This window comes from Empidonax traillii, unplaced genomic scaffold (assembly GCF_003031625.1).
Source record: "Empidonax traillii isolate 1590-97213 ecotype Southwest subspecies unplaced genomic scaffold, ASM303162v1 scaffold929:size235512, whole genome shotgun sequence".
Taxonomy (NCBI): Eukaryota; Metazoa; Chordata; class Aves; order Passeriformes; family Tyrannidae; genus Empidonax; species Empidonax traillii.
This window is the reverse complement of record NW_020956122.1, coordinates 7,879-14,464: the sequence shown is the minus strand read 5'-3', so window position 1 is coordinate 14,464 and position 6,586 is coordinate 7,879. Positions and strand designations below refer to the sequence as shown.

Sequence of the window (6,586 nt, the reverse complement as noted above, 5' to 3'; positions counted from 1 at the left end):
AAAAAAAAAAAAAAAAAAAAAAAAAAAAAAAAAAAAAAAAAAAAAAAAAAGGCAAAAGAAAAAACGGATTGTTTACCAGGCTATTAAATTAATGACTTCCAGGTTATTAATTAAAGGCTTGAGGAGAGGATCTCTCAGAGAAGGTTATCGAGGATTAGTGCTGTTCCTCACACCGCTGGGGCTGCCTGTGCCAAGCTGCATTCCCAGCTGGTGACACAGCTCTGCCTCTCATATTGGATGCTCATGAGTCATAAAAAATATGGAGAGGACTATAAATTCTGTTTATGCCTCTCTCTCTTAAGATATGTAAAACTACCATGGAAGAGAGCTCTGAAAGCTGTCCTCTCAGCCTTCAAAAACTTGTTTAAGCAGCACTGTATGATCCCCCTTAATACGACTGTCTGGAAGTCTAAACTTTGGTAATTATTTCAAATGAAAAGGAACAGCAGGAGGCTCAGTTGAAGGGAATATAAACAATTATCACTTGCACGAAGGCCATGCCAGTTATGAAATAAACTTGAATGGGTTTGCTCTTGAAAACACTGAGCACTAAATTAATTATGTAACATAGGGGAGCCTCTCAGCTGTGTCTGTGCATCCGACCCCATAGGAGAGTCATGCACGAGGGGCAGCAAAGAGGAGGAACGAACCAGCCCAGAGATCTTCCCTGTGAGGCTGGTGAGGCACTAGAACAGGTTTCCCAAAGAAGCTGTGGCTGCCCCATCCCTGGAAGTGTTCAAAGGCCTCGTTGGACGGGGCTTTGAGCAGCCCAGGATAGTGGAAGGTGCCCCAGCCACAGAACAAGGTGATCTTTAAGGTCCCTTCCCACCCAAACCAGTCTGTGACCATGTGATGATCTCACTGGGGTCACCAATAAGCTCCTAATCATACTGAAGCTGCTGTGCAGCCCAAAACTCTGGATGAGAGACTGGATTGTGGTTGACTTTGCCTCTCCTGCCAGTTTGCAAGAGAAATGCACTAATGCAAGAGGATCAGACAGGTGAGGCCCATCCCTGCTTGGCTTCAAACACACTCTTGAATCCCCAGCATTATCATGGTGACTTTTTGACAAATTTTAAGTTAGTTCCTGTCCTTGCCAACGATTTTTTTGTTTAAATGGCAAAAAAAAATCTCTATTTCAATAGGTGTTAAACCAGAGCTTTACAGTGAAGGCATGAAAAAAATGGCCAAAGGTGAAAAGCACCAGTGTAATATCCAATACAAGTGATAAATCTGGAGAACTGTAGAGATAACTAACAACTGTCAGAGCTCATGATACTTTTATAGATAGTGGAGAATTTCACACTGAGATTCACGCAATCAGTGTCCAGAATGCCATACAAATAATCAAGATTCAGATGTTTGCTTCTGAACATAATCCATAACACAATATTTCAGGAATGGGGCAGGCAGGGATGCAAAAGCTGCTTCTTCAGGAGCAAAAGGAGATGCAATGCATGCTAAGCAGCAAGAAATGGTAATCCTCTGCCACTTCACATGCAGAGTCTTTTGAGCTGTGACAAGTGTACACTTAAAAACCAGAAGAAATATGGTCTAAATATATATTTTATAGCTGGCTTTCATCTTTATCTTCGCATTTCATTGCTAGAGTTTATATTCAAAGCATAGCATAACACCAAGAAAATAAAAAAAAGAGTGTTGCTACAAGAAAAGGAACTCTGCCTTCTCATCTTTCTTTTTCCCTTTTTTTTTAAGCGCTTCTTTAAGATTTCAATTTGCAACCCTGATTTATTCCAGCCCAGCCAAAGGAAGGAAACGGATTCACACGAGCTCAGAATCTGGCCTTGAAAACTTAAACTTGGCAAAGCAGTGTTAATGTTCTCTGAAGCCATTGCCCCCTCCCTCAAGGGGAAAAGTATTTCTGATTTATTTGGATTTAAGAGTCATTGGTGTTGGAGTCATAGCTGTCCATCTTTAGGGGACATTCTGCAGCTCTTGCCATCCTATCTGCCCGCCATGGGCATCTTTTCTTTTCCTTTCCAACAGCAACCCCAATCTCTTGGAGTGTGGAAAGTCACTGAGTCAGAGGCTCTACAGAGGTCTAACTCTCTACAAGGTGGAGAGGTTGCTTTTCCAATCTATTTTTTACATATTGAGGTCGGTGACAGTGTTTTAAAAGAGATACTTACAGTGATCCAAGTGGAGTGAGGGTCTAACCCATTGATAGGTATATTGTGTGCACCTGCTTTCTCACAGCTAATTATTTTTCAGAAGTTACACAGCGAAATTTGCTCGTCATTCTCTACACATCACCCAAATTCAGTGTGAAAAGTGGAATTCACTGCATCATTTGAAAGCTACCTGGGCTGACAACTCCCAAACTCATGGCAACTTCGAGCATTTCAGGGTTTTCCAGCTTCTCATATGGCTCTTCAGAAACCACACTCAGGTCCAGGCTGCCTGGCTACAGGTCCTCCAATACCTGCCCAGATTCAGCTGTTCAAATCTGTCGTTCTTTATGGCAATCGTGTCCTGACTGGAGCACACACCTACGTGTGGAGCAGTTTAATATTGTACTCAGATGGATACAGAGATCAGAATTACGGAAGTAAGTCCAAAAGCATCAAAATATGCAAAGTATCTCCCAGTAAGGAAAGCTGCACTTCACTTGCTCATGTGCTTTCAGAAAACTGAATCTTTCAAAGCACCTGGTCAGCCTCATGATTATATTTGAGTCCTGGCAGGTGCCAATGATGGAATTACAGACCCTGCACAGCCAAGATTAGAGAAAAACATCACACCTGAGTGACAGACGCCACAACCCGAGGTCTCTGTGTTTACCCAAACATCACATCAGATACCCACAAAACACTTCCAATTTCCCAGGAACTTCATGCATTTTAAAAATCTGGACTAAACCCTGGCTACAAAGCCAACTCCATTAATCAGTGTGTCGCTCTGGGAACACGAGTGGCAGCTCAGGGCGATGCCACACCAGGATCCCCCCACCCCAGCACTGCAGCTATTCCATATCTACCCTGGATGGGCTCTGCCAGCAGCATTTCCCCCCCAGTTATGAGCTTTTAAGCATAGAAATGGAGCCAAAAAACCCCTTTAATGCCCATGTGAAATGCTTCCTTGTCTCTCCAAGGGGAGCCATGTGCTCCAGGCTCCGGTCTAACACAGATATTACCTGACCTCCAGCTCCTGGGATGCAGGATCTGGCACACATTAACCAGTGTGTGTCCCTAACAGGGTGTGAGGATACAAGCTGAAGCCAAACAGATGGTCTTCTAAAAATCTTCCCTAAAGTGCTCTGTGTACTAAAACATCACTTACCCAACTCTCATCAAACTTGGCTTGATTTGCGAGTCTCGAGCCAAGTTTGAAGAGAAATATTCAGCTGGAAACATGCAGGGGGGGAAAGAGTCTTTTCCCTGCACTTGAATAATATAAAAATGAAACAATTTCGTTCAAACCTTCGGAAAGATTCAGGACAAAATAGAACCCAGCCCTCTTGGGCTGAAACCAAGCACTGAGAGAAAGTGGGGGAGAAATCAACACAGAATGCAAAGTGCTGAGCAAATGTAAAAAGAGAAGTGGAAGGACAACTGGAGCTGTAATGTGTGAAGACCTATCAGCACATTCCGTGATGCACAGGATTTCAGCGGGGACGGAAATGACATCTGCACAGAATATGGGCAGCTATTGTTTGAAGGCACAGAGGGATGCTGCACAACCCTTCAGGGTCCCAATCCCCACTGTCACACACCCACAAATGCAGTTACTCATCAGCAGCCCTGACTGGCAACAACTGGATGCCCAAAATAGTAGCCACTAATTTTAGCAGCATGCTCAGGGTTAGCAACCGAATACTATATCCAGTTAATGAAAGAATTTAACTGGGAATTGTTAAAATATTCTGACTGAAAATGATCTCAATTTTATGCATTCAGCAAGAGATGTCAGGAGAAACGTAAACAAGCCCTAACTAGATGAACAGTACATTGTAGCTGCGAAAACATACAGGTATTTCTGTAGTAACCTCTCTTAAGTATCCATATTTTATTTTTAAAATGTACTTCACTCTATAGGGCACTGATAGGACAAGGGGAAATGGCCCTAAGCTGGAACAGAGGAGGTTCACATTGGATATTAGGAAAAGTTCCTTCACTGAAAGAGTGGTTAAGCACTGGATGAGGCTCCCCCAGGGCAATGTTGGAGTCCCCATCCCTGGAGGTGTCTAAATTTAAAACTGGGGTTTGCCCACCAATCATTTGAACTGCCATTCTTAGGAAGCACCTAAATCATCAGATGTCCTCAAAAAAGTACACCCCAACTGTACTAAAGTAAAACCAGGTTAGAACTAAGAAACTTTTTTTTTTTTTTCTTTTCCCCTCATTAAACGGAATTTTCTTGCTACTGCTGAGCAGCTTGGTGTGTTTGTGCCATGAGAAAGTGTGACTGGTCTCAGATTTTTTTTTTTGCTTCTGCTCTGCACAGTGTACAGCCCTCAACCAGAAAGTCATTAGCTTAATAATCATTCCTGACAGATTCCAAATGAGAGATTCCAACAGATAGTGCAGTGACTCCTGGGGTAAATAAAAGGACAGTTTTATCTCCAAGATGGGAGAGAAAGAGCACACTGCACTAAATGAAAGCATGGTTTCCCAGGGACTAATTGTTAAGCAGGAGTATTTATGGGTAGAGGATTGGAGAATGGGGCTATCACTGCCGGGCAATTATCTATACACTAATAACTTCAATACTTTGGCATTTTTATAGCCACTCCATTATTTATTTTACTATATCTTCTATTGCAATACCATTCCCCTGCTTAGGAGTACATACTTTTTTTTAACTTCACATACAATTAAAATAAAACAGAGGAACACTTTGAAATGAGTTGAAGAACAATAGATCCTATTTAACCATCAAGTACAACAGTATTTAACTTTTGTGCTTTTGATCAATATTTATGTGACAAGCTATTCATTACACTCCTCTACCAGTTTAAAGCTGTTGTTCTTCCCACAGCCTGATGTGCACTTTTGTGTATTTAATTTATGTTTCCATGGAAAAGAAGTATTCAAAGGGAAAAAAAAAAAAAGTGCTGAAACAGCACGTGGATCTTTCTACCAAGCCACAAATCCTTTCTAATGTTCATCTTAAACTGAAAGTAATTCTGGGAAACAAATTAACGATATAAATCACATTATCATTACCCACATAAAGATATTCTGTTGTAACTCTCTCAGAAAGCTAACAGTGAGTAGCTAAAAGGCTTCTATATGGAGAATGCCTGTTTCTAATTAAATTATCTAAAAATAGAGTTGCACATACGTCCAGGACCAAGCCATCTGTGCTATCTCTCCAAGATAAGCCCCTGTACACCCACTGTGATATCCCTTTCATCACTGTGGAGATTCAAAACTGGGACTGGCCCTCCTTTCCTATTTAGGAAGGGAAAAAGAAAACAAAATTTTAATCCAGACAAGATTTTTGAAACTCGGAGCCCTTGTTTTGAAATACCTTTTCACACCTACTTCTGTCAATCAGCAAAGTGACTCCAAGCCTCGTTCTGCAAGCAGTGGCAGCAAAACAGGATTTCTCCATGAAACGCTTTCCCAATCCAGTAGTGAAAGCTGTTTCTAATGGGCTCTCTGCCCTCTTTGCACTGTTTTCATGTGATTATTTTTGCCTGGGGTTTTTCCCTTTTCTTTTTTTTTTTCTTAACTATTGAAAAAATTGACTTTTTTCCTCCTCATTCTGATAATAAAAAGAAGAACATAAAAAGTGAGTTGTAACCAAACTGGACCTGAGGTAAAAGTTTGGGCAAGAGATTCCCATGACATCTTTGGTGATAATAAACAACAAACTGTCTTCATACTTCAAGAAGGAGACCAAGCAGACAAAAAACAGCCCTTTTCTCCTAAAAGCAGCTACACGTACTATCTGCCAATGTCTGAGGGGGGAAAAAAAGGGAGAAAGCTTATCAGGGCCTGTGAAGAGGGGGAAACAATCTCTGTTTGGCCAGAGACAGATTGTCCTTTGTTAGGCAGGGAGAAAGCAGAGTGTGAAGGGAGAGTCACCCCTGACTCCCAACCCAGCACATGGGATGGAATTTGGGAGCTGCCTCCCATAACTGGGAATTATCTCCAGGTAATGCCTCAGGCTGCAGACAGCACAGCAACATTATTTACACTGTTCCTTAAAGTTCTTGCTGTCAGACTCTATTTACTCAAACAAATGTGTTTGTTGTGTTTGCCCCTCAATTTTGGGGCTGTTTTGCTGTTCCATGATACAATCTCGAGCAATGAAATTATTATCATTTCACCTTAACCTTCCGCTTCGGCCATCAGAAAGAAGAATGCACTCTGCAGAAAATAGCTATTAATTTTAACCAAACACCTTATCCATTTCTTAAATTAGATAAAGTAACAATTTTAGATATACAACAAAAATATAAAAACCACTCTATAACCTTTATGATAAACCTTTATCATAAGATCCATCTGTGATGAAGAAAGTGCATTTAATTCCCCCTAAAGCCTTTGAGCTGTTACACACTTTAGAATAAAGTAGTAGGCAAAATGAAGACTAACCTTTGAATAAATGGCTTTTA

At 41.2% G+C, this 6,586-nt stretch overlaps 1 protein-coding gene across 1 annotated transcript in view; it reads right to left on the bottom strand.

Moving 5' to 3' along the window:
* The window catches only part of ADAM12 (ADAM metallopeptidase domain 12), a 165,163-nt gene that overhangs the window by 158,013 nt on the left and 564 nt on the right, over positions 1–6,586 (bottom strand). The window lies entirely within an intron of this gene.